The sequence below is a fragment of the Plectrocnemia conspersa genome, unplaced genomic scaffold (assembly GCF_051122295.1).
Source record: "Plectrocnemia conspersa isolate PC_06_02 unplaced genomic scaffold, ASM5112229v1 ptg000009l, whole genome shotgun sequence".
NCBI lineage: Eukaryota > Metazoa > Arthropoda > Insecta > Trichoptera > Polycentropodidae > Plectrocnemia > Plectrocnemia conspersa.
Genome location: NW_028277173.1, coordinates 27,510,478 through 27,536,510, shown reverse-complemented (window position 1 = coordinate 27,536,510; position 26,033 = coordinate 27,510,478). Strand labels below are relative to the sequence as shown.

At 27.2% G+C, this 26,033-nt stretch overlaps 1 protein-coding gene across 5 annotated transcripts in view; it reads left to right on the top strand.

Moving 5' to 3' along the window:
* The window catches only part of LOC148232495 (metabotropic glutamate receptor 2-like), a 671,990-nt gene that overhangs the window by 152,897 nt on the left and 493,060 nt on the right, over positions 1-26,033 (top strand). For 2 of the 5 annotated variants that reach the window (XM_088191653.1, XM_088191655.1), the window contains exon 2: positions 18,901-18,931. The exons of the other annotated variants lie outside the window; for them this stretch is intronic. The gene's annotated coding sequence lies outside the window, so the exon portion shown is untranslated. The remainder of the gene's footprint in view (positions 1-18,900; positions 18,932-26,033) is intronic. 5 annotated transcript variants of the gene reach the window in all.

Genomic DNA, 26,033 nt, shown 5'->3' with positions numbered 1-26,033 from the left:
GTACGCACATAAATTATGACTTTGCTACTTGACACTTATGTATGACATTGTAACATTTTTAATTTATTGCCTTACTAATACTATAAAGATCTAACATTTTATATTTTAACTTGAATATAAATTGTGTCACTGTAAATTATTAATGATTTTTGTTTCCGTTTGACGCAAAATCACTGTCCTATTTACTGTCAATGGCTTCTTTGTTTGACTTAATTTAAGCTCAGACACGTTAGTTTTAAATTACTACATAAATATAGTAAGGAAGTATTTTTTATCTTAAATTTAAAAATAATAACTGATTTAACCTATTTTCTAGATTACATATTTAAATTGCATTTAATGTCGTCTGGTTTTGGTTTGTTTAAACAATTTTTAAGAAATATAATATTTCTTTAAATATGCGATAAATAAAAATAAGCTTACATGCCTATTGATTTGTTTTATAATATAAATTTACACGACACATAAAATTTATTATTATTCCTATACCAAGTAAATCAAATAATTCCTAATCTTATGAGTTTTCTTGGAAAGCGAATTAGGTTTAATGGTTTCTTTGCGTTCAACGCTGTATTTTTTGACAAGGTAAAAGGAATTTTTATACATAGTTGAATCTCTCTATGAAATTTCAATTTATTTCATCATATATTATGCTTATATACGTATTTTTTTAAATTTATATTATATTTTTTTATTAAAAAAAAAATATAGTCAGCTAACTTATACATTATTAATTTACCATGGGTTAAGTAACTACTTAAAAAAAATCAGAATAAAACCATTTTTGATCTAGGTAAGAGTATCGAATATCTCCTATTTAATAAATTTGCATTTTTGTGTATAATTTTTTTGGGCGGGTACTGCATTTTATTTTTGACTATTGCTACCTTGGAATATAATATTTGTTATTAAATTTGTAGTGTTTGTGCAAGTGATTGTAAATTTATTTTTTCATATATAATATAATTGATTGTTTAAATCAGTAATTTTAAACAAAAAGTAATTCATATATTATATTTTACTATATTGAAATATCAAAAAAATATTTAGCCTAATATTTTAACTGTTTTTTTTCTGACAATAGAATATAAAGGATAGGGCCACACAAAAGCCCTCGTTACGACTAGAAATAAAGGGTTTCCATAAATAACATGCAAGGATTCTTTTTGTTACGAAACGGTCACGAGAAACAATATATCACCGGAAGACAAAAAGCATCTCAAGGTCACAATATTCCCGTTGCATAATTTGACTTCTGAAAGATATCCATCAATTTAATGTAACTTCTAGAGGTGTATACATATTTATTTTTTCGAAGAAACGAGTGGAACTATTGGCTAGATGGTCGCTGCATGGCTGTGACTCGTCAGTTAGCTTTATAACCCCTAATATTTAAGCTAGTCTTCAATGAGGAGAGGGTAGAGACATAGCAGACACGACCCAACTAGAGATACGCGTTCAGATACCAAACTATCACAGCAGCAGAGAGAAACTGACCTTAACTACACTGTCACTGCCGCAACTAAACGACCTCTGAGAATCTTCACTGACAGCATCCCTCCGCCAGCTTCTATACCACGGCTCGGAAAAAACGAGCTGGTTCAGCATAGTAACTCGCAATATATTAAATTTTAACTAATAAATTATAACCAAAGTCATATCCATCAGGGTTAGAAAATCTTAAATTGTCAAAGTTAAACGCAGTTGTTTCCTTAAGGCTTAGATTATATATTTACGTTCAGTTGAACTCTCGATATTTCAAGTCAAAACGGAGGTGGTAGTTATGTGATTAGACTGAATAAGGCAGTGTTTTAGCTTACCGACTTTCAAGGAAGTATTGGATCTCTTTTAGTCCTTGATCCTTAAATAAATATTAATTATTGAAGACGAAAACAGACTCATTGTTTTTGTCTAATGCATATCAAATTACCACGCTTGTACAACGGTATAGCAGTAGAGTTTAAATTGGCACATTTAGTGATGTCATCATAATATATTTTTTTAAAAGTAGGGTTAACGGTTTTTAAATAATGCGCATGTTTAGAAATAATAATGGACGCCTGCTTTGATACGCATAATGGTTTGTTTATTAACGAGCTCATTTTAAGTAGATTCAATAATTATAAAGTGGGAGATTTTGTAACATATACGAGTGATCCTGGACATATTCTATTCATAAAACGATTTTTTAATTTAATTAAAAAACAGACAATATTTTTAATATAAATATCTTAATGCTATTATTCGGCTAAATTTATAATATATGGTAACAGTAGTTGTTTAAAAAAAATAGGACAAGATAAATAAAAAATATTATGAATCAAAAAGATACAATAATTTTTATATTTTGCTCTTAAAATATCGATAAAATACTAATATTAATATTGTGAGAGAATAAGTACATGAATACCTATAATAAATAAATTAAAATTGCATGAAAAATTTCTTTTAGAATATAAAAAAAAATGCAAATATAAGCAATAAAAAAGAAATTATATAAGAAGGTAATATGGTAATAATTATAGGCATATGTAATATATAAAAGATATCAAAATTTTTGGCAAAATCATTTCAAAGTACACATTAAAGTTTAATTAAGAATTATTATTATTAGAAACAGTAAAAAATTAAAGGCTTTTTTAGTTAGCTTTGAATAAAAATATTTTTACTTAATATGTATTTACAAATATAACAATAAACAATATTTTTAAAAAATAGCAAAACATACCTAAATAAATTTAAAGAACTCTTTGTTTAGTATATAACCAAATATACAGAGCAAAACAAAATTAAACATTAAATTATTAAATAAAATATTACCTTAGTGTACAATATACATACACTTATATAATATTTGTATTTTTTTTACTATAGTCAAAGTTTATTAAAATTATATAAAATAAAATAAAATATCTTGACCCATTTATTTGTACATAAATTTTTCACTCTTTCTAGTTTTGATATATTATACATTATCATGGAGAAACTTATGTATATAATATAAATAAAAAAACATTACAAAATTTTAAGTTTGTTTTAAAAAAGCACTAAATGTTTAGCGCTTTTAGGATTAAAATATAATTTTAATAGTAACAAATAGTTCTTTTTTCAATAGATATTAAAAGCTCAATAAATTTAATTCCAAGTGAATTTTAGGAAAAAAGTATTTTTTCTGTGAAAAATTTACTGTTACAAGTTTCTAAATGTGTGTTATTTTATCACTATTAGTATATTAAATTATAAGGAATTTACTTTAAGCTCGCGTAATCTGTAAACAAAAATAATCATTCAATAGTGGGATTACACAAAAGCCCTCGTAACGACCAGAAAAAAATTATTAAAAGACAAAATCTACCGTAAGGCGATAACATTTCCGTTGCACAATTCGACCTCGGAGATCCATCAAGAAAATGTCACTTTCTAAAGGCGTATACAATATTTCGTTGTACTAAGAAGCGAATGCAAAGATTGCAAATTTTGCAGACCTTCAATTAGGACCAGCAGACACTCGAAGAGAGTAACAGACGCCCCCCGCCCACGGACAACATACGGCTATGGACGTTCACATCCTGAGAGAGACTGTACCGCACGAAAATTTTGATCCCACCAGAGTGGGATCAAAATCCGCTACACTGTTGCTGCCAAGATTATCCACGGACATCATTTCTGCACTAGCTTTTCCATCACTGCTCGGAAAAAAATTTCTCGCCCAAAATATTCTTTCGCAATATGTAATATAATCTAATAAAATTCTCACTAGTTTCCACATACTGGCTGCAAAGTCACAACCCTCATGATTAGAATCCCGAAAGTGGTGATTTTCTGACTTAATATTAACACACAAAAAAATAGTAAACCATAAAAAATTAGAATATATTTGTTAGTTATAAGTTACAAAAAGAAGTTCGTTTATATATATATATATATAATTATAATTTTTAATACAATTATTTAGCACGGTAATTGTTTTAAACTTTGAATCATAACGAAGTTTTATTTTAATTATTAATGCTGCCGAAAATAATACAACTGGGTATGATCAAAAGGGAATTTATAATACATTTCTGTGATTTTTTTTATCAAACAACATTCGTATTATTAAAAAGATAAAACACTAATATAAACCATTGAAAAAGTCTACAGCTGTATTTAATTCACTCTGAAATATAAGTATTTTTTGGAATTTCATCAAGTGTTTCTTCTTCATTATTTTCTTTGTCGGCTATCAGTTGTCATGACTTTGTCTGGTATAAATACCGTGAAGATAAGAATATAAATTTTGCAAAACACAAAAGGCACAATAAGGATATTAATATTGCAGCAGTAGATCGTGGGGTGACTAACTACCTGCGTTGTTATATAATACGAATAAAAAATTGCCGGTTTTTAAACTAAAAAAATTAACTAGTAATCTAAGCTTGTATAACTATTTAGAGTAATATTCAAATAAAAAATAGTTACATAAAATATATTTATTACTTTATTTTAATATTCGGATTGGAGTCTCTAATGATAATAAAATTAATTCCTTTGAGGTTTTTAATATAAATGAATAATACATATTTATTGTATTTTTCTAAAATACGATTTTCCTAAAGAGATATTTTTTTGCTTTTTACAATCATTTAACAGAAGTATCTGATTAGATTTACTAAAAAAGCATAGCATTAAGCATAGTATATTTACTCTAAAAATATTTTTCTATTAACTAGACTAAATATTTTGTCTTTTCATAAATTTTGCGGATCATTGATTTAAAATCATTACGCTTGAAAATCCATAGTTCAACTATCAACGAGTTTAAAGTTATTTACACAATTTAATTGTAAATGTATTACTAAATAACGCTTCAAAAATTATAAATAAAAATATAGGAGATGCAAAAGATAATTTATTTACGTCTAATATATATTCCATGTCAATAGATTGGTTTAATTCTTGTGTATATTTTACCTTCACCTTTCGCGTGCTCATGCTCGTATATTTATCATCGAGTCCAATATAAATAAAGTAACAAGATACACGACGAAAGGGAAATGTTTACCCTGAAAGATGGATGGTCGTTTGACCTGTTTTTGTTGTCCGAAACAAATGACAACATCCACAAATGAAACGGGCTAACCGCGTACTTCTTTTTAAGAGTATCGGCATACTTTCATCTTCGGATAGGTGAATGTATACATTTACATATTGTAATGACATTAAAGGTAAACGTTTGAAAACGATCGTGAAGGGCAAAGGTTGAAATGGCATTGGATACATAGATATGTATAGTTAAATAAATAATATTCCTAAGAAAATAATAAGTATTATACATTGACAATATATGTCTTTAAATATGAAGTGTCTTTTTAAATACATATAATTTCTGGTAATGATAGTTCTAATTGATTAATACTATAATAAATTTAAATAAGAACACTGAGGAATGTTCTTAGAACTTAATTCCACCTAAAATATACAACTAAATGATCAACCAAACCATGTAAGTAAGGCATTAGAATTAAGAGTATATTCGAATAGATTAGTAGAGATTATCCCTCCAATTAGTGTTTTAACTATGTAATTTCTTATTAAATGGGATTTACTTTGCCCTTATTGTGCTGTAGAATATCATCTTCTTTGGGAAAAATGTGGTGACTCGCTGATAACAGGTCGGATGTCGAGTGGTGGAAATTTAATGAAAATTATTCCGCTCCCAGAGCAATGTTCGCATTGTGGCCGTCCGACGGAGCGTAGTGGAGTGATGATACCAGGGATTCAAAAATTATTTTCTTCGAAGCCACGAATGCGCCTCTGGCTTTGCGAAATGTGATATAGACGAAAATTGCTCTTTGTCTCTCCTTCTGGAAAACACGATTTTCCACTTACACATTTTTTAATTTAATCTTCAGCAAGTTGGGACACGGATTAGGATATTTGTGTATTCAAATGCGAAGCGAAAAATCATAATTTATTAAATGGGGCAAAGTTTAATTCTAGATTGAATCATATTTAATTTGGTACGAACTTATAAAGCTACCTACTGCGTTAATATTTCTTAGTAAGACAGACAAAGATAAATTTTGGGCTACTCGCTTTAAGTACGCCTTATAAATTCTAGGTATGTGGGTTATTTGTAAAGCAATGCCATAGATAAAACTTTCGGACCTATAAGCAAAAATGTCAAATAGTATTTTTGCACCAATAAATAATAATATGACCATTACAAATATCATTTCTTATTTGGCAGATCAACAATATTTTAATTTGAAGTAAAGCAACATTATTTTAAGGATTAGTAGAAACACATATCGCAAATGATATTGAAGAATATAAATTATATATTGACAATTATAATATGATTAGATGCGATAAATTATATTACTATTTTAAAAAATAATAAAGATATGATATTCTTGTCCATCACAGTGAAGATTTTCTTTGAAAAAAATCCTTTATGTATACCAAAATATATAATATAGTGATCTGAACTTATTCATAGAATTCATAAAAAATAATGTTTCAATTAGAGATTGCAATTTTAATTGAAACAAATGTAAAGATTTTTACACATGAAAAATAAAAAAATTAATAATTGATTTAGTGATAACCAATAGCAAAATAATTTATTGTAAAGTGAAATCAATTCCAGGAATAACAGATACATATTAATAATTAAAAAAATATTGATGTAATTAAAAAAAAAAAATTTACAAATTAAGATAAGAACTTTTTACTTTCAAGAAAATCTTTATGGTTTTCTGGTTCATATTTTCAGTTTTCAATTTAAAAAAAAATTATCTCAACATAAAAGTAGGAGCTTAAATTTTTTTTAACTCCTTAAAAAACTTATTTTTAATAATATCAAATAAACTAACTATAAACTTTCGCATTTAAAAATGTTGTCTGTTTTCCGTTGAATATGATAATAAAAAAAAACTACAAATTTTCATTTTAATATAAAGAATAACATCAAAACCATTTTAATTTATTTTTATAGCACTTTAGCACAAGATGGAATACGATCTGCGTATAATGTGCTATATTTTAATAATTGTTAAGGAAATTCAACGGCGTATACTATATTTATAGTAAATGAGAAATTTAATAGATATATCACATTCAAAATAATACACAGTGTAAATTTTACGCCTACGTTTCACAATTGCTTAAAACGTAACGAGACAGCTGAAATGGATTATTGTACACAATTCAGAATCTGACAATGGAAACTTGTACGCTGCAATATTACATTATTCATACATATAATTAAGAAATTAATTGTTTCTGGCTTTCATTGAACAAAGATGTAAATGGTGTGTGCAGAAGGATCACTCTATTTATTATAAATTAATAATGTTTTAATTTGGATAGATGATTTTTCATTAAATATTTCTAATGATTAATTAAGCAAAAGCTTAGTTAGGTTTCAATATATTATATATTTTAAAGCATTTGCTCTGTGTCCTATAATATTATTATTGGTACATATTTTTTTCATAGACTATAAAAATTAGTATATTTTAGATTAATGTTTTTCCATCAAGTGCACAATAATGGTATTATCTCTCGTTTACCTCACAGTGATTTCGGCTGTGATAAACGTCAAAATTAACGATTGTCCCTTAACGAGCACGGACACATTTGTTCAGTAAACTCCATAGGCAAAATATCAACTGAGCTTGAAATTTCGCTCTGAAGCGCGTTAATGATGCAAATTTTCGGTACACTGACGTGTTAGAAATCATTTTGCACGCCCAGTGGTCAAATTTACCAACGATCGCTTAACCACTATGACGTTGAATGATTGACTATTACTAAGTACCAGATTTTCTCTCTCAACGGTTTTGGACAAATACACAAGTTGATTAAACAAAGTACAGCCTAAACGTTAATTTATCGACGGCCGATTGCCTGAAAACCCAACATCCCAAAAATTGTTTATGAATGAATAAATACGTATAATTAAATGTATTGCATTTAATTATTAATACAATTTTATTGTGTATTTGTTTACCATTTAATAAATCTTCTCCGTTCAATATTTTATTGTCCTTAAAGTCTTGAATATGTACTTTATATATATTTCCTTACAAAACCGCAACTAATATAAATCTAACAAAACGTAACAGATGTGAAATAGTTGTCGAAATAAATCTTTAACTTATTCCAATGTATGCAAATAAGTAAAATGTTTTATACATGATAATAAAGTTAGAAATAGTGTTTTAAAAATTTCAATGAAAATATTCACAGCTAAAAATATTACATTTTATTTATTTATAATAATCATTAGACAAAGATAAATACAAGCAGAATTTGGCTTTAAAACAAACTACAAAAATTAAACATTTTTCTAATAAATACTTTTTCAATCACAAGATAGAAATTTAAGAGCACGTGATGAAAATAATCATATTATACTTTTATTAGCAAAGCTATTATTTTATTATTAGATAATAAAAAAATATATTCCCAAAAAGTTTGGTGCAGTTTATGAACGACATGTTTTGATTATCGTACTGGGAAATGATATATTGCGAAATTTCTGTCGAAACTTTAACATGGGTTTTATATTAGCTTTTTTTATGGAAAGGCATTGCAGCTAATTTGTTATACATTTTCACGATAATATATTATATTTTGACATGTTATCAACTCTGTTTATGTATATCCATATATTTATATTATAATCTGAAAGTGGCTATCTGAGCAAATATTTTTAATGTGATTTTATATTACAAAAAAAGTAATGAAAAAAGCTTTGTATAAAATAATGTAAAATATGATTTATAACTAATAAAAATTGCAAAATAAATACAAATGGTATAATATTTACATCTGAAAAAATATACAATTTTATTATATGTATAATATAATACATGTAAAAGTAAAACGAAACCGTTTTCTATATTTTTATATTATATTCAAGATATTTCTACAAATATATTGTATAGAATTCGAATTGCTTTTATTGTTATGATAAATATTATTTAATTTCTCAACACATGAGCGCGACTTAGAAAAAATATTTTGGGATGTATAGAGATGGTATGCTATTAGTATCAAGTAGAAATATATAATTGAATGAATATTTAAATGAAGGTTATGTAAGTTTTATCAAAGTGCTTATTATCTTTTCTCATACAATTCGTTGATATATGTAAAATGTATTAAATGATTGCTTTGAATTAAGAAAAACACAAATATTACTATTAAATGTTCCCTATATTTAGAGCTAAAGTTGAACCTAATAATTATGGTAAAATACGAATAGATGTTTTGCATAAAAAGTATTCTGTGTAAATCCAGAAATTTAATGTACGTAATATATAATATATTTACTAAAATAATATCGAAAACTACTGAACACAAACATCACTCTTGTATTAAGTAAATAAATGGGCTTCAGTGCTTATACTTTTAACTGTATTGGTAAATTGATGCAAAAAAAATATATTTTTGCTTTCATTTTGTAATTATCTAATTTTTAATGGAAAAATTTTGAAAATATAAACATTCTTTTTGATATATTTATTAAGATATTAACACAATAAGTTGATTATGTACATTTAGTGTACATCACAGTTAATCAATGGTATTTTAAAGAAAAATATAAATGTCTTTAGATTTAATTTTTTTTAATATTAGTTTTAATAACAATAAATATATTACTGTCGGTGTTTTATTAATACAATGGTAATATTGAAGACGGTATAGAGTTGTCAATAATGATTTTTTTAACTCACACGAATAATAATAAATAGCTTTAAACAATGAAAGAAAAAAAAAATTGTGATGATATAGATATAGAATAATTGCAGGACACCAAAAATTGCACAATAAGCCAAAATTTAAAATTTAAAATTCATCATAAATCCAAGCTCTTGTATAAACTAAGTAAAATACGCCAGAGACATAACGTTCGACTTTTTATCAATTGATATTATTTTTAAAACCTTTTGGGTAACAATCGTCATTAGGGTCAAATATGGCATAAACCAATGACAAATTTTGCTTGTCTTAAGAATCCATGAGTTTTGTAATAAAGTTCTAAAAATGTTTAAGTTTTATGTTTATTGTTAATTAACCCGTTAAGTATAATTTTGTTCCTAATTTGAAAATGACGACAATCGACACTTTAAAAACAACCTTATTCTTCAACAATGTGCATAAAAAAATGCCGAAATCTTTTACAAAAGCATAGAAGAAAGAGATAAGATTTTGCAAACAAGGATTCTCATAGTTCAATGACTTCAAAATACACAATTTTTATTTTTTGCAGTCATTCTTGTTTTTGTTAATATTTTGAGTTTAAATGCATTATTATATACATATATATGTTACCTAAGTATTTTAATGTATATTTATTAATAAATAAAAATGTACCTAGACTTTATACTAAGAATACAGACAATTTAGGGAAAGTTTAATATATTATAAGAATACGAGTACGGCCAGGGGAATTATGTACGAAGGTGTGTATTTGTATAATAAGATTCCTAAGACGATTCGCAAAAATAACAATTAAGCGGGTTTTCTAAATGAAATAACGAAACACCTTTTTGCATTAAGAAATAAATTATAATATTACGTTCATTTTTATTTTTCTGTTTTTATTTATTTTATGTATTATATGTATGTTTAGATTATATTTGTTTAGTATAAAAGTTAGCTATATAAACCAAATAAATAAATAACAATTCTTATTTGCACAGGCTAAAACTGAAACACATTGCAAGCCACAAATATTAATTTGGGATTTGGCGAGGGTACTGTTAGTCAGAGAACTATTGGGCATTGGTTTAAGTAACTTTTTACTTGCGATTTTAACTTTAAACATTAAAAAAATATTCAGAAATACTGTTAGATTTGATTCACAAAAAAGTATTTTATGACAAAAAATTAGACAAATTAGTACTACGCAAAATTACAGAAAGCACAAACAGCAATATTTTTATGTATATTCTTTAAAAATTAAAAAGAAATAGGGAACAATTTTTAAAAAGAAACATTACATAAAATATTACAATTCATTATATAAAAATATATTTCTAGTCTACAAAAAAACTATTTAGATACTTGCAGAGGTTATTTCTGCAATCGTTTTATGAAATCTAAATGCCATATGAAAAATGGAAAAATAGACAAATGGGTATTACACGAAATGACCAAAAGACAAAATCAAAAACGATTAGAACTAAGTTCTCAGAAACAAATTTTAAAGAGAAGCATTACCTGCGATGGTAAATGGATAATGTTATTCACAAACAACTATTCGGATACTCCACGAACTGATTAAAATGCAAAAATAGCAACGTTTCGATGTCTGTGTTTGAGTAATTTTCAGAAACAATAGGGAGACGATTTTAAAGAATATGCAGTAAGAAATAGATTTTAAACAATAATCAGACATTATCAGGTAAATGATTATACAGCAAAAAAAAACTGCAAAGCGTTTTAACACCTGAAAAAAAATATGCTTACAGTATAGAGGTGTTCATGATCAATCGCTAGACAAAACCATTACAGCGAGATCATATTGTAAAGAAATTTAAATGCATATAAATCAACCATAAGTCAAAAATCCATTAAATTTAGTTCAATGGACTAGCGATATGACGCTAAAATTTCCTTTTCTTATTAATAACGTTATAATGCGAATGAGGAAGTTAAGCGTCCTTTTAAATAAACCACAGAAACAAGTACGAATAATAAAAAAAATCGTAACCTATATTTTTGGGTCAATCGGATATGAAATCATTTCTTTTTATAGCCACTATATTGCCACCTGAACACCTTAGCTAATAATTTCAATTTCATTTCACCTTAGTCTTCCCATGCGCAATATTAAAGTGTTTGGCGTTGCTGTTCGCGAATAATTCACATTGCTCACATGAGCTCTGAGCCACCAGATTGCACCGGCAGGCAATATAGGCGGTATCCCGCCGATAGCGTGCATGTCTCTCGAGGCTCATCGGGTGGCTGTACTGCTGTACTGGCACCAAACAGGCAATTTAGAATGGAAAGTAGAAAATTATTTAAATCTAAGAGAGATGCGGGAATCGATCCGAGAGAATAATTTGCATTGTAGTGCGCGAAGCATCTTGATTTATTGACAACGTCGGTGGTCAGGCGCGATATTATATGCCCTTCGTATGGTTTCGGATTTATGGTTCGGCATGAGAAAAGAGCCGGAAAGTTGAAACGATTGGCTTGATTTGGATTTGTGGCAGTATAGATTCGAAACGAAGTTTTATTGGGTGAAACTCTTGAAAAATATGAGAGAAACGACGCGTAGAAGAATATTCGAGTTGAATAATATGTTTATTTTTCAAAGTTACTGACATATTTATAACTTTAAAAAAATTGTCAAACTTTTTTTTTTTTTTTTTTTTAAAAACCTTGCTTGAATTAAGAGTATCACAGATTTTTTAATCATTGATGTAAAGTAAAGAAAATTAAAATTAGATATTTATTATAAAACTTATATTGAAAGGCATGTTGCAAATAAACATTTATTAAACGCACTTATGAATGACTTTAAATGGGCATACAAAATTAAGTCACTGCCAATTCAAAATAATATAATGAGCGTTAATTGCGCTGATTTTTTTTTTAGCATCATATCATATATTTCTTTAGTGAAAAAAACTTTTACGTACGTGAGAAATAAATATTTGTAACAATTTATGTAAAAATCATTAAACTTTAATTACAGATTTTTAGTTTTAAATATAGATCTAACAAGTTCATAATAAATTACTCGATTTATTAAGCTTTTTTTTATAGTTTTATTATTACAGTAATATAAACTATAAATCATTGATCAATGTGCTTTTTTTATTTTTATAGTAAAAATAAATGTAATTAGAAACTTATCTAATATATACGATCTTTATAAATGCGTGATTGAAGCATAAAATCATCGCAGATGAGGGTGAGGTTAAATTTTGAACCTTTTCGGAAACAGTTAAGGGTTAGATGTGATCTTATCAACACGAAACGGACGTATCGACAGGAAGGTAATGGGTAATCAGATAAGTAGCGAAAGTGTATTTAATTTTCGATAATGGTTTGATCTAAATATAAGCTGTTACGCATAATCAAGATTAGACACCAGAGCCCTTGTCGTAAACATCTTCCGTTTCCTCGTATACTCCATCAACTGCCTAAATTTATTTTTGCCTATATAATTTTATTAACATAATAAACTGATGTCATGAAACACTAATGATACATTGTAACAAACAATTTTAATACGACAGGGTTAAAAATATGTTTTTGAGTTAAAAATATGGGCAAATAAAAAGAAACAATTTACTTGAAAAAATGTTTATCTAAATTTTTTTTTGTATAGAATTTTACCCTTTCACATCGCAAATTCTAATTTAAACTCAATTAGCAATTCAAATTTATTAGAAATATTTTGCATACGGCATTATTAATAAATCCGTTTTCTATACCAAAACGATTTCAGGAGAAAGCTTGAAAAAGTCAACGCTTAAAGTGCTAATTCGATTCTCGGGATTCTCTGGCAAAATAATTAAACCGCTTTTCGTGAAATTACACCCGCAATGTGAAAGTGTGTAGTGTCTTCTAACATCGTTACTCAGATTTCGTCACCTTGCATAGGGGAGGTTGCGAAAGCTGCTAATTGTTTCGTAAATGACAACGGGGCGACAACCCTCCAGCCCCCGGCGATATTAAACCAAAGGGAACGCACTTTTTTCATATGTACTACATAGCGAAAAGCCAGAGGCGGATTGTAATATTTTATGTGCCGAGTCATAAGACAAAGCCGAATGAGACGTCTTCTGTAATATTGTGGTTGATGCTGATGACGTGTATACTATGATGCGAAAAAGATCCAAATATGAAAGTGGTTTTAAAATTGAGTCTGTGGTTTAGTAATAAGAGATTGACTCTAGTTTTATAAAAAAATTAATATTATCTGATATGTATCCATATACATATATTTATTATAATAAAGAACATATTTTTCACCATAGCTATTAAAAAACAATTCCTGAGTCTTTTTATATAATGTAATTTTGTACTAAGTTAATATAACTAAATTTATTTTACTGTTAAAAAAATAATATCACATAATTTATATAAATACACAATAAAAATACAGTATTTCAGAATTTTTAACTATAGATTATTTTATGTAAATTTTACTTGTTTTATGGAATACCATTAAGTGTGCCATTATAAATGTATTATATAACAATTTTGCTATCATTTTATAAATAAATATGGTTTGTAGGCACGTCAAACATACAAAAAGTAGATAGCTGTAGATTTTTTTTATTAAAAATATTTTTTCAATAAAAATAAAATAAAATCACAACCACTTCCTCAGTCTTTAAGATTCACAACAAAAGTGAAAATATATTTTGAGTTTTTGAGGCGTAAAAAAAATATAATACATAATATTAAAAAGTATTTTATACACAGTTAATTATAAGTTTATAAACAACTACATAACTTTGTAAAAAAATTCATCTCTAAAAGAGTGAAAAACCGTGTCTTAAAGAATAATTAAATTTGTTTATAAAATACATAAATATATGTATATATTTAAGGTTACTAGTATTGTCCCATTTAAAAAATATTTTCATTAGGTTAAAAGATAAATAAAAAAAGACTGACGAATATTTGCTACAGTTGTTTATGGTTTTTAATCAGAGTCAAATGGTTAACTCAGTGTGATTGCATTTTGCTATCAAAAAAAAAATATATATATATTATAATCAATATTACATCTTTCTTCTAAGATCAAGTTTCAATATATAATTTGTAATTAAAAGTTTTATTTTAAAAGCATATTATTCACTCTTAAATTATAAGATTACTATATATCTAGAAAAATATTTGTATACCCATATTTACAATACCATACCCATATTTACATACAATACATGTCTTATATATGTACATATATCAACCTAATATATACATATATTTGTTGATACATATATGTAAATATTATTGTCTCAAACATCAAGATATTATTAGGTATCCACTATTTATTCTGATTTTAAATCAGGACCCACGTTACATCGCGTTTTGTTTACTTTAATTTATTACTCAACCTTTTTAATCCCTAAGGACCCATTTCCGAATACAAAATTTATTTTTATTTCCTTTTTGCTCTCTCTGATTTCTAATTAACGATTGTATGTTCCTTTTTTATACGCTTTCATCGGTTTATCACAAAAAGCCAAATGAAAAAAAAGGAAATAAAATATTAAACAAATCTGATTGTATTTTATTTAACATAAAATAACGCACACGTAATCTTTTAATTTTTATTTCAATGCTACTTTTGGGTGAAATTTTAAATAATATGATAAAACTTGCGTCTCACAAGGATAATAATAAAAACCAATATACACCCTTAAGCTATTGAATATTTTTTATAACCTTTGGTTGAGAGTATAAAAAAAGTATTTTTTTAAACTAAGTATAACTATTGTTTGAAGTATATATACTAGTATTATTTTTTTTGTAAAAGACGTTTTTTATGTAAGACTATTAAAGTGCAAAGTTATCAAAATGATGACTTTATAAAGCTTATTAGGAATTAATTTTAGTTAGGTAAATATTCAATGACAAAGACAAATAGCTAATTCATACAGATTACAAAACATTCTTGAAATATAAATTAAAAAAGGCACATTTTTAACACCCTTAGAGCAAAAAATCGTAATCACATAATCTTAATTTCCTAACAAATAACGTTTAATTAAAACTATTTTTAGTTTAGAGAAATATCAAACAAAAAAATAGTGATATCAGCTGTTTTTAATATTGGCCATTAATTGTTCGAGTGGTTAGTGAGTGTTTGCCGAGAGTGGTTTGTAATATGACAGCTGTAAGAAAAGTGAATTTCTTGTTTTAAATGGGACACCACCGTGTGAAAACATTTTACAGCATAAGTCACTAAGTTAATTATTTAAAATGCTTTTTAGAAAAATGGCAAAAAAAGGAAATTTAGAACTAATCATTTTATTGCTTAGCTTAGCCTCATATACATCTGTTAATGAAAACGTAACTTCCAAAGTGACCATTTCTGGGTTACCGTTTGATACTATTTATCTGTTCTTTTGAAATGAAATTCATATACTAAATGACTATCCATTTAATTATTATTACAATAATACATTAAGACAAGAACATGCGATAGCTAAAAAATATTGAAATTAGACTCAAGATCATATATTAAAAAAAATATTTTTGAAATTATATGTAATATTAAATGACATAAAAATATTGTATTTTATAGATATTTTCTATTTACATCATTATTTAATTTATTTTATTGCTATAAGGTTGTATTTTTTAATCAAAAGTTTTACCATTTAGTAAATATACCTCGAGAAATAAAATTATTTTTCTAATCGAATATTTAAAAAGTATTTTAATATATAGTATAAAATACAATTTAAGCGTAATTTAACTTATAAATTTATATTTAAACCAATTTTCATCTTTTAATTTTTTTATTTCAAAAATCTTTGTAACCAAAATATTTGCGAATCAAAATTAGTGGTTACTTAATTGCTTATCACACTTATTTTTTAACTATGTTTTTTTTTGATAATTTTGTGATTTAATATTATTTTTCATTTCACAATTTTAAAAATAAAATTGTATTTGCTATATTTATTTATCTATTAATTTTAAGTGTGTGTGTTTTATGTTATACTTATATTTTTACTACACAATAACAATATAATTTTCTATACAGTGACAAAATAATTTAAATATAAATTGTATTAATTACTTAAGAATATGTATTATTTCTTGGAAAATAAAAATTAAAATAATCTAGTAGAACATATTGTCATATTTTTGTATTCTTGAAATTATTTTTTAGAATCATGATGTAGGAAGATAATATTTACAATAAAATAAAATTTAAACTGTTATCAAGATATATTAATTATTTAAAACACTTTTTATGTTATCTAATATGGTGCTCAAATTAAAGTAAGTTATCAAATATTTATACAGATTTAATTAATATTTTATATGCGCTGCTCCACGATATATATATAAGCTGCGGCTATTGGCTATTAAATGGCGTCGATATTCTGAAAGGCGCAGACTGTTTTAAAGTATGTTCTCCGTGGCGCAGCTCTTGGAGCTGCAGTCTATATATGTAGATTATAGAAGGCTATGATTCCACAGAAAATTGAAGTATTTTGTGGTTAAGGTGGGCAACCGATTAAGGGTTGAGCCTTTGCAATTTTCATAATAATACATATACTTTATCGTATAAGTAATACAATCAAATAATAATGTAAATATATAAGATAGCTAATCTCATTCATATACAGTTTTTATGTTATATTTTATACAAGCAACTTTTATGGAACTTTTAAAGCATATAAACATGCAGAGCTCTTCGCAATCACGGCTTTCAACAGTTGTAGAATTACACAAACAAAGTGTGTATCTGTTTTTTTATTGTTCCCTCTCTTTCATAAAATTGCTTCGTGCATCATAATTGTATCTTTCATACATGCTTGTACGTGACGTCGTTACTAATGCGCCGTGACGGTAGCGCGTGATGTTGCCAAGACTTTTCCGTAGATTGTTACGGAGCAGCAATTTTATTTTGAACCCTTAAGGAAAATTACTTCGCATTTGAACCGTCGCGTCGGTGAAGTGTCGTGATTTTTTGCATTAAATATGAATAAAGCAACATCAAATCATATATGATTAAATTAATAAATATAATAAAATTATGTGAAAGGTTTTAAATGATTACACATTAAAACTCAATTACAAAAAGCTAAGACGCTTTAGAAATACTAAGGAGAGATCAGTGGTATAAATTTGGTTTCAAAACCCAAATGGACCCTAGTGTTTTTAAATTTATATCGTGGAAGATCAAAATAATTAATAATTATTTAATTGTTACTTCGAATCAGTTTTTATATATTTTCTAGAAGTACCAAAAATCATCGATGATGACTGCATAAGTGCAGAAATTGAAGTTAATACAGAGTTGTTGATTCAGGAATTAACAAATATGACAAGATATATTCATGGTCTAGCATTCAAAAAAGTTTAAAAAATATTGCGAAAAGCGTGTGGGTTCCACACGCACTAAGCGACGAGAACAAGGCGACGCGCCTGCCTCAAATTGCGAGAATCACGCGAAAAAACTAATACTCTCGGATGGAAAACTGTTGATCACCCTTCATATTTTTCTGATATAGCAACAACAGCTTACCATTTATTTAAATCTCTACAACATAAATTAGATGGTAAAAAAATAAAAGTGCAACATTTCTTTATGAATATTTTAATTCACATTCAATCAATTTTTAAAAATATGCGATTCAAAACTTGCCTGATCGATAAAATAAGATTGTATCTGTTGATTAAGATTATTTTGTAGAATAATATTTGTTATGAAAAAGAAAAAAAACACCCTTAATACTAGATACCCCTAATATTTAACCCTTGGGCTTAAATATAACTCGCAAGTTCATATACTTATTCAGCAATTGTTTTATCTCTACTTTAACATTTTCATCACGCTAACAAAGCACACTTAATTCAATAAAACTGTTCTTACTATATAATATAATAAAATAAATAATGATGTTAATTACCATTGTAATTGTTAAATGTTTGTTTTAGTTAAGAAACAATATACTTATCAAACATACATTGTACAAAGAAGGTTTAATGTGTAATTAACATATTATGTGACATAATAAATTGGTTTCGTGTATTAGTATTTATTTTTTAATAAATATATTTATGATAAATATAAAGAATTTTTTTGATTACATATTCATCACGCGAAAACGTAAGCTTTCCATAGTTCATACGATAATATTTAAACTTAAATCCAACACAACTAATTATGAACATTTTTTTTCATTTCAGGTATGAACTTCTTCTTCTCCTTTATTTTAAGGTAAATAATTTGCAATGAATTACAATCCTATATTTTTGTCAGTGAAAATACGCATTCAATATATTTAAAAGAACTCGAAATTACAATTTGATTTGTATAATATGATAATATATTATATATTTTATTTAATTTAACTGGTAACAAGAAATATATTTTAATCTTTGATTTTAAACTATATGAAAAATTTTCAGATTTTCAAAATATTTTTCGAGTAAAAGCATTGTTTCATTTGATAAATTCAGGTTAAACACAGTTAGAGATAGATACTTAGATACAGTTTGAAAAAGTATCTGTTTTTATTTCTTTATATTTTGTATTTCAACTAAAGTTTTTATAAGCAATTTAATTTAAAACCTCTCTAATACTATTAATATATTATTATAGTATTTTCGGATTCATAATAATTGGAAGGATTAACTCACGCTATTAAATCATAAAAAAGGCAAGTTCAGCTTGCGATTAAGAATTTTAAACCGTTTAGGTGTTAAAAAAATCGTTTCTTGTTTTAAATGGTACACCACCAGGTGAAATTTTTTTACAGCTTAAGTCACAAAGTATCTGGCACAACTCAAAACGAATATAAATATTCATCGCCTTTAAATTTATAAAAAAAATTAAAATCTCCTGATAATATCAAAAATATTTTGGCGAAATATAGAAACTGAAAATCCAAGGAAAAACGCTAAGCCGCGTAATTAAAATAATCTTTTTTTAAATTAGCCGCAATATATTTTTTTATTGTTAGTTTTATACTATGTCAGGTTGTTTTAGTATTATTATTCCTCCAGACTAAATTTATTCTTATTGTAGATTATTCATAGATAAGTAGCGTGATACGAATTACTATTCAGTGTGTTGGTTAAAGGGTTTATTTACTATTGTTTCGCGTGCTAATTACAAACAACGCTTAGACGTCGTTCAACACCACTTAATCGATTCGGTTAAATACACACATAGGTTTTTGAATCACGCACACCATAGTTAGCGCTATAATCCCTAATCCCGTAATTGGAGTTATTTTCAGCCGCGTATCATCACCATGGTGTTGAAACTTTAGTTCGGAAACCAGTTAACAAAGCATCCAGCTGCGGCCCACGTGACTTTCTGGTGCCCCGGGCGCAAAATGTTAACACGTATCATTGACAATATATTATTTCATATGAGTGTGTGTTATTTTTTGCTTATTTTTTTGTAGTAGCTAATAAAATATGACGTATTGTAAACACGTTTGGATTTTTCGCCTTGTATTTTTGTAAGAAGGTCGTTACTTTTTGTGTTCTTCTCTCGACAATAACGATGCGAAAGATAAAAAATGTGTTCACGTGTCGCTGATCATATTGCTTAGCAAATCCGTTTCCTTTGAAGCGTATTTTTACGTTTATAACAAAAAATAATACCTACTACAATAACGAACGTTTTTCCAAATATTTTATATTAAAATATGTATTATATCCATTTGCTTGTGATTTATTAAAGAAGTAAGTTATAAAAGTATGTAGTTATTTTTTGTTTAATATATTACTAACATTTTTAACCCCTTATAAAGTTTGTTTTTATGAGCGATTTTGTTCAAGTGTCAGATAAAAATATGAACCTGAATTTTAAGATTTAATTAAAATTCCCATAGATTCCAATAAAATGCTAAATTAAACGCAGGTATTTTTGGTTGCAAGAATTGTACTCAATTGCAATTATATATTTTCAATTTTTTTCTGAAAAATCTAATGCCTGCACTACACCCTCTAGAAGTTGTCTGAACCGAAGTAACAACTAAAATCGGCCGAGATTTACGACTTGGAGTAAGCGACCACACTGTCGCAAATTTCATATGCCGTCCGGACGGCGGCTTCTGTCTGACGTACAATCGGCATATTTGCGCGCGATCGCAAAAAGTTCCAAATAATCGCAGTTTTTAAATTGTCATATTATTAAAATTACGCTACTGATGATTATACAAGTTCCTGTAAGCACTCACTAATACAATATCAATGAAAACTTGTTTGCGTAAATATTCAATTTACGCAAAATCTTTGTCGGCTTTTGCAAAATGTCATACTTTATAATATTAACAACACATCTGTGACTATCCTAGAATTTGTCGCCATCGATTCTAAATAAGAATTCGTTATGGTGTGACATTTATATAAGCCGATCTAGAAAAATACATAAGGATATTCGAAAGGATTTTTTTTAACAAAATCAAGTAACACTGATTATTTTTTAATAATTTAATTTGATACGAAAAAAAATATTATATCGATATCTGTCAGAAGAATATATTATCAAAAATATAATTAATCCCTTTTAGTGCCCTAAAATATTCAAAGATATCAGCAAGAGTCTGTTGAAGTCCCCGATAAGCATGTGGTATTATAACTTGACCACGTGACCACGATGCAGCGCTCGACATGCATGTTAACCATAGGACGCCTACGCGCATACTGAAATTGAACCGAGTTACTTGTTCTATCTCAGTTTGCGAAACACCATATCATTATCTCTCTCACTCTCGTCACTTAACACGCGAGAGAGCGAAAGGGGAAGTATCTCACCGCTCGCGCTCGACTTCGGTCCCTTTGACTCGGAAAATAATGCCAACAATGTTCGGAAGCGCTCGAAGCTGGCCAAGTCGACTGAATTACCCCCACTTTACCTCTCGTTCTCGGTAGCCTCGGACAACTTCAGAGAGATTTTAGAAACTTAAACGACTTTACTCATCCCTGTTTATAGAATATGACGAAAAAATTAACTAAAATTGTTTTTACCTTTACAGCTATAAATTAAAGTTTATATGTCTAAGCCTTATACATATAAAATAAAAAGTAGGTTACGATTTCCCCTCTTAAACTTATTTTTTTTATAAACTGTTTTAGATACTTCATTAAAATTTATTTTTAATATAAAAGATCCATACAAATAATATGGTGCGTTTAGAATTAGAACAAAGAAGATAAACTAATCCCAAATAAGTCATAAAATACAATGCCCATTGTCATCCTGTTAATTATTTTTTTTTATTTATTTTAATCGACATAGCCTGTGACGTTTTCGATTATAAAATCTGATTAAAAAAGTTTTTAAAGCAGTATTGAATGTCGCGTCGCTTACAGCTTACGCAAAATATATATAATCACAATGACAAATCAATTATTGCTGACATTAATTAATTTACATCCGTAATTAAACGGACAAAAATATAAAAATATTGTGTGGAAATGTAAATATAATTAAAATCGCTAATAAAATCAATAGTTTATAGTTAGTAAAGATGGATCAATTATCATTTTTTTTTTTTTTTATATATGTAGCGTAACACTTGTATATATTTTTTTAAGGGTTTGCTTTTTAAAAATCGCATTCACAGAAATACATAATATTATACAATATAATTAGCTAATTATACTGGTAATATTATACGTCTTTTGAGTGGGAAGTAGAGTACGCTCGGGATAAGGATTCCGGTTTGTTATTGTGTGCGTGAACTGTGTGGCTCAAAACAATTTCGCTCAGAATATTTAGTTTTTTTATTTTAAAAGAAAATATATGTTTATTTAACATACATACATCTGAGCTAAATTGAAAAATTCAACAGATAATTAGAAATATAATATATAATCAAAGAAACCAGACATTGATGTCATTAATTAAATATTTGAAAAATTCAAAATCTTTCACTAGTCAAAAAAATAACGAAGTCTTTAGCTATTCTTCAAAAGCAACAAGATATAAAATTGGAAAATAAATTATTCGCAGATTGTTTAATGGCTCGACGACTCTAATAAATCATTAGAATCCATTTAACAAATTAAAAAAATATCGTTGGCGCAACGATAAGAATAATAACTTTTTTAAACCTTACAGAGAAGAATGTAAAAAAACCAACAACGTACGGATTAATGGAAAAATAATTAAAATATTTTAATCCACGGGTAAGAGAACGAATAACTTACAGTGTATATTTGAAGCATTGATATCAATTAACCCAGATATGCATAAGAAATTTTGTTCTCTTTAAACTTCATTTATAAATAAAAAACAGTGGCACGAGTTTAGTGACCTACCCATGGGACAGTGGGCATATCTGGGTTAAACCAATATCAACACAAAATTATTTAAAATAAATCACTAGAGAAGATCGAACTTCTGTGCCACACTGCAGTTTAATGACGAATACCAGCGTTGACGTATCAGCGACTGTCCTTAAAAGAGAAAGCGAGACAACGAAGTACACGCTACATCGCTTCTCCCTCTCATATACGTACATGTACACGCACACAATAACAAACTGGCATCCTTATCCCGAGCGTACTCTAACACTAGTATTTTATGTTTTACTAAAGTTCTTCTAGTCATTAAAAATAAAGCGATAAAAACAATACAATTATTATCATATTATCTTTATCAAACTAAAAAATACTGTAAAAATACTACGCAAATTAAACCACGAATCTCGAGTTGAAGAGACAAACCTAAATTAAGTATAAATATAAAATGCTCTACCATATCTCTCTTTAGAGGCATACATTTATTTTTTGTATTTCGAGCATTTTAATTAAATAAAAGTTATAAATGGTATTTTAATTTCAACAATGTATTTACTTACTTTTTATATTACTTTGTTCAAAGTTTATAAAAAAATTCATAATTTAGTCTATATTTCTAATACAATTGGTCTTATTTTATCTTTTTATATTTTTTCTGTGAACTTAGAGATGGTTTTAAACCAGCAACCCGTGCTTAATTGTAAAGTTTAATTTTAATATTGTAATAAACGTTTGTATATAAATAAACATAGATATATTATGTACTTATGTTTTAAAAGCAGATCCTATTTATATTAACTATTATTTAAAACCAAAACATTTTTCTATTTATAAATATAATAATTTAGCAGATGCAAAATATGTTTATTATGCCAGTGTTTTAGTTAAATTAAAAACACTATTTTTGATTAGGTTGTTTTTGTACAATCACTACGGTTCTAGTTAATGTGTGTATTATGGTTTGAAAACATAAAGGATTGCAAATGGCTCTTTCGTGTACTCTCTCATTTTAACCGTAAAAACAGTCAAATAGAGCTACACATATAAATAAATGATAACTTAAGCAGATTTGTATGTTTTCACACCACCCAAGTAAACTTTCACCACAACGAGACTTTTTCATATATAGAAAGAAACCTTTCTCACCCTTGTTTAATCATATACATGGATACACACACACATACATATATTGGGAATATTTTATAAGGCCAAGTCCCAAATTCGTAATTGAATTTCATACGTGCACGTTCACGGAATGAGGCCTATTTTTGTAACACACACCCACGGGGGATATCCCACTGTTGACGATCACTTCATCGCTTCTACCGGGAAAAAATCTGGCGGCAAAAACCTCATTCGAATCACGTAACGAACACAAACGGACAAATTCAATTTAGCGGCCCGACTTTGTTATTGTACAATTTTTCCACCCGGAATTGAGCAGGGCCGGCTGCGGTGATTAAAGGACCGCGGAAGCAATTACAAGTGATAATATCGCTGGGGTTTAGGACAAAAAATTCAGAGGAAATTAAGAAAATCTGCGAATTTACGATCCCTTCGGAATTGCGTGACCCAGCAGTTTTCATTTTTTTCAGCAAAAAATATAATTATATTGATAATCCGCACGATAGATCGAAATTAATAGTTCTTCCTCTTTAACTACTCAAAGATAAAGAAAATAACCAACAATCACCTCTTTTTCTAACCATTTCAGTTGTAGACCAATAATATTTTTCATCTTAGGGAAAATAACTCATTTTTACATTGTTCATTCGGCATTTGTAGTGACTAAAATTTTGTTCTAGTTTTCGCTTTATCTTTGCAATAAACATAAAAAACTGGAAAAATATATTTAAGCATGGTTCTCAGAGATGATAAAACGGAGACTAGAAACAGCAACCATATATTTTATTATTTTTAATTACAAAATATTTATCTAAAATTTAAAAATATTTTAGTATACCAAATGACCACGTACTTTTTAATTTTGTTAAAATAAATAACCTAAGCAAACTTAAATTAGAAATGGGGTATATTTTTGCCTATATTCATCCTTAATCCACCCACAAAAAATAAAGAAACTATTTATTAAATCTCTCTTAATAATATATATACAAATAAAATCATTGGAAATATTATTATATTATATTTATCATAGTATAAGAAGGCTTACAAAACCAACAATCAACTATGTTTGTGTAAGTAATATAACTTAACTAACCTAGCCTAATCAACAATATGGTTAATATAATATTATAAACACACACTATCCCAAGTGTAAATAAATACACAATTACATAGTTAGCTATAATATATATCATTTATAAAATATATATAATTTAAAGTAATACCTAAAATAATATACAGTTTTTCGCAGTAGCGGTACCAGAATTTTATTTTACCTCGCCCCAGAGGCCAGTTAAAATATAACTTGTCGGATTGGGCCATTAACCACTATAGCATCACTAGAGTTAACTTGTAAAAATAAATTGTAATTCTGTGTACTTGTAGGTAAGAAAAAAATATGTATAATTTCTTGCGGAACGTGAAAGCGTTCGAGAAAAAAGTTTTTTACGACCGGAAGATATATTTGCGATTAAATGACCTCTGCTTTGTACCACAGTGAAATATAGCGAAAAACTGTTTTTAATTCAAAGTCGTAACTGAAGATTGCGAGCTTTTGATTTGAAGGTACGAAATATTACCTTGTCCTTTATACTGTACTAATTCTATAAATTAAGATATTAAATTAAATTAAGAACGCAAAAGAAAGGCTTGTCTTTCTGAAAATTTACTATCTAGTATTTTCTCTGTACCCTTGTAAATATTTCTTTGAGTAAATTACGATCCAATAATCTCAAGATCACTAGCGCAGCTAGATAGCAAAAAATATATTTTATTTATTTATTTAAGTAATTCCGCATGAGTAGAAAATAATTGATATGTTAAAATTATAAATTGCATAATAATAAATAAACCAAAAATGTCTACAATTCAATTTTAATAAAAGAAATAAAAAGCATGATAAATAAAATCAAAAATAACATTTATGTAGTAAT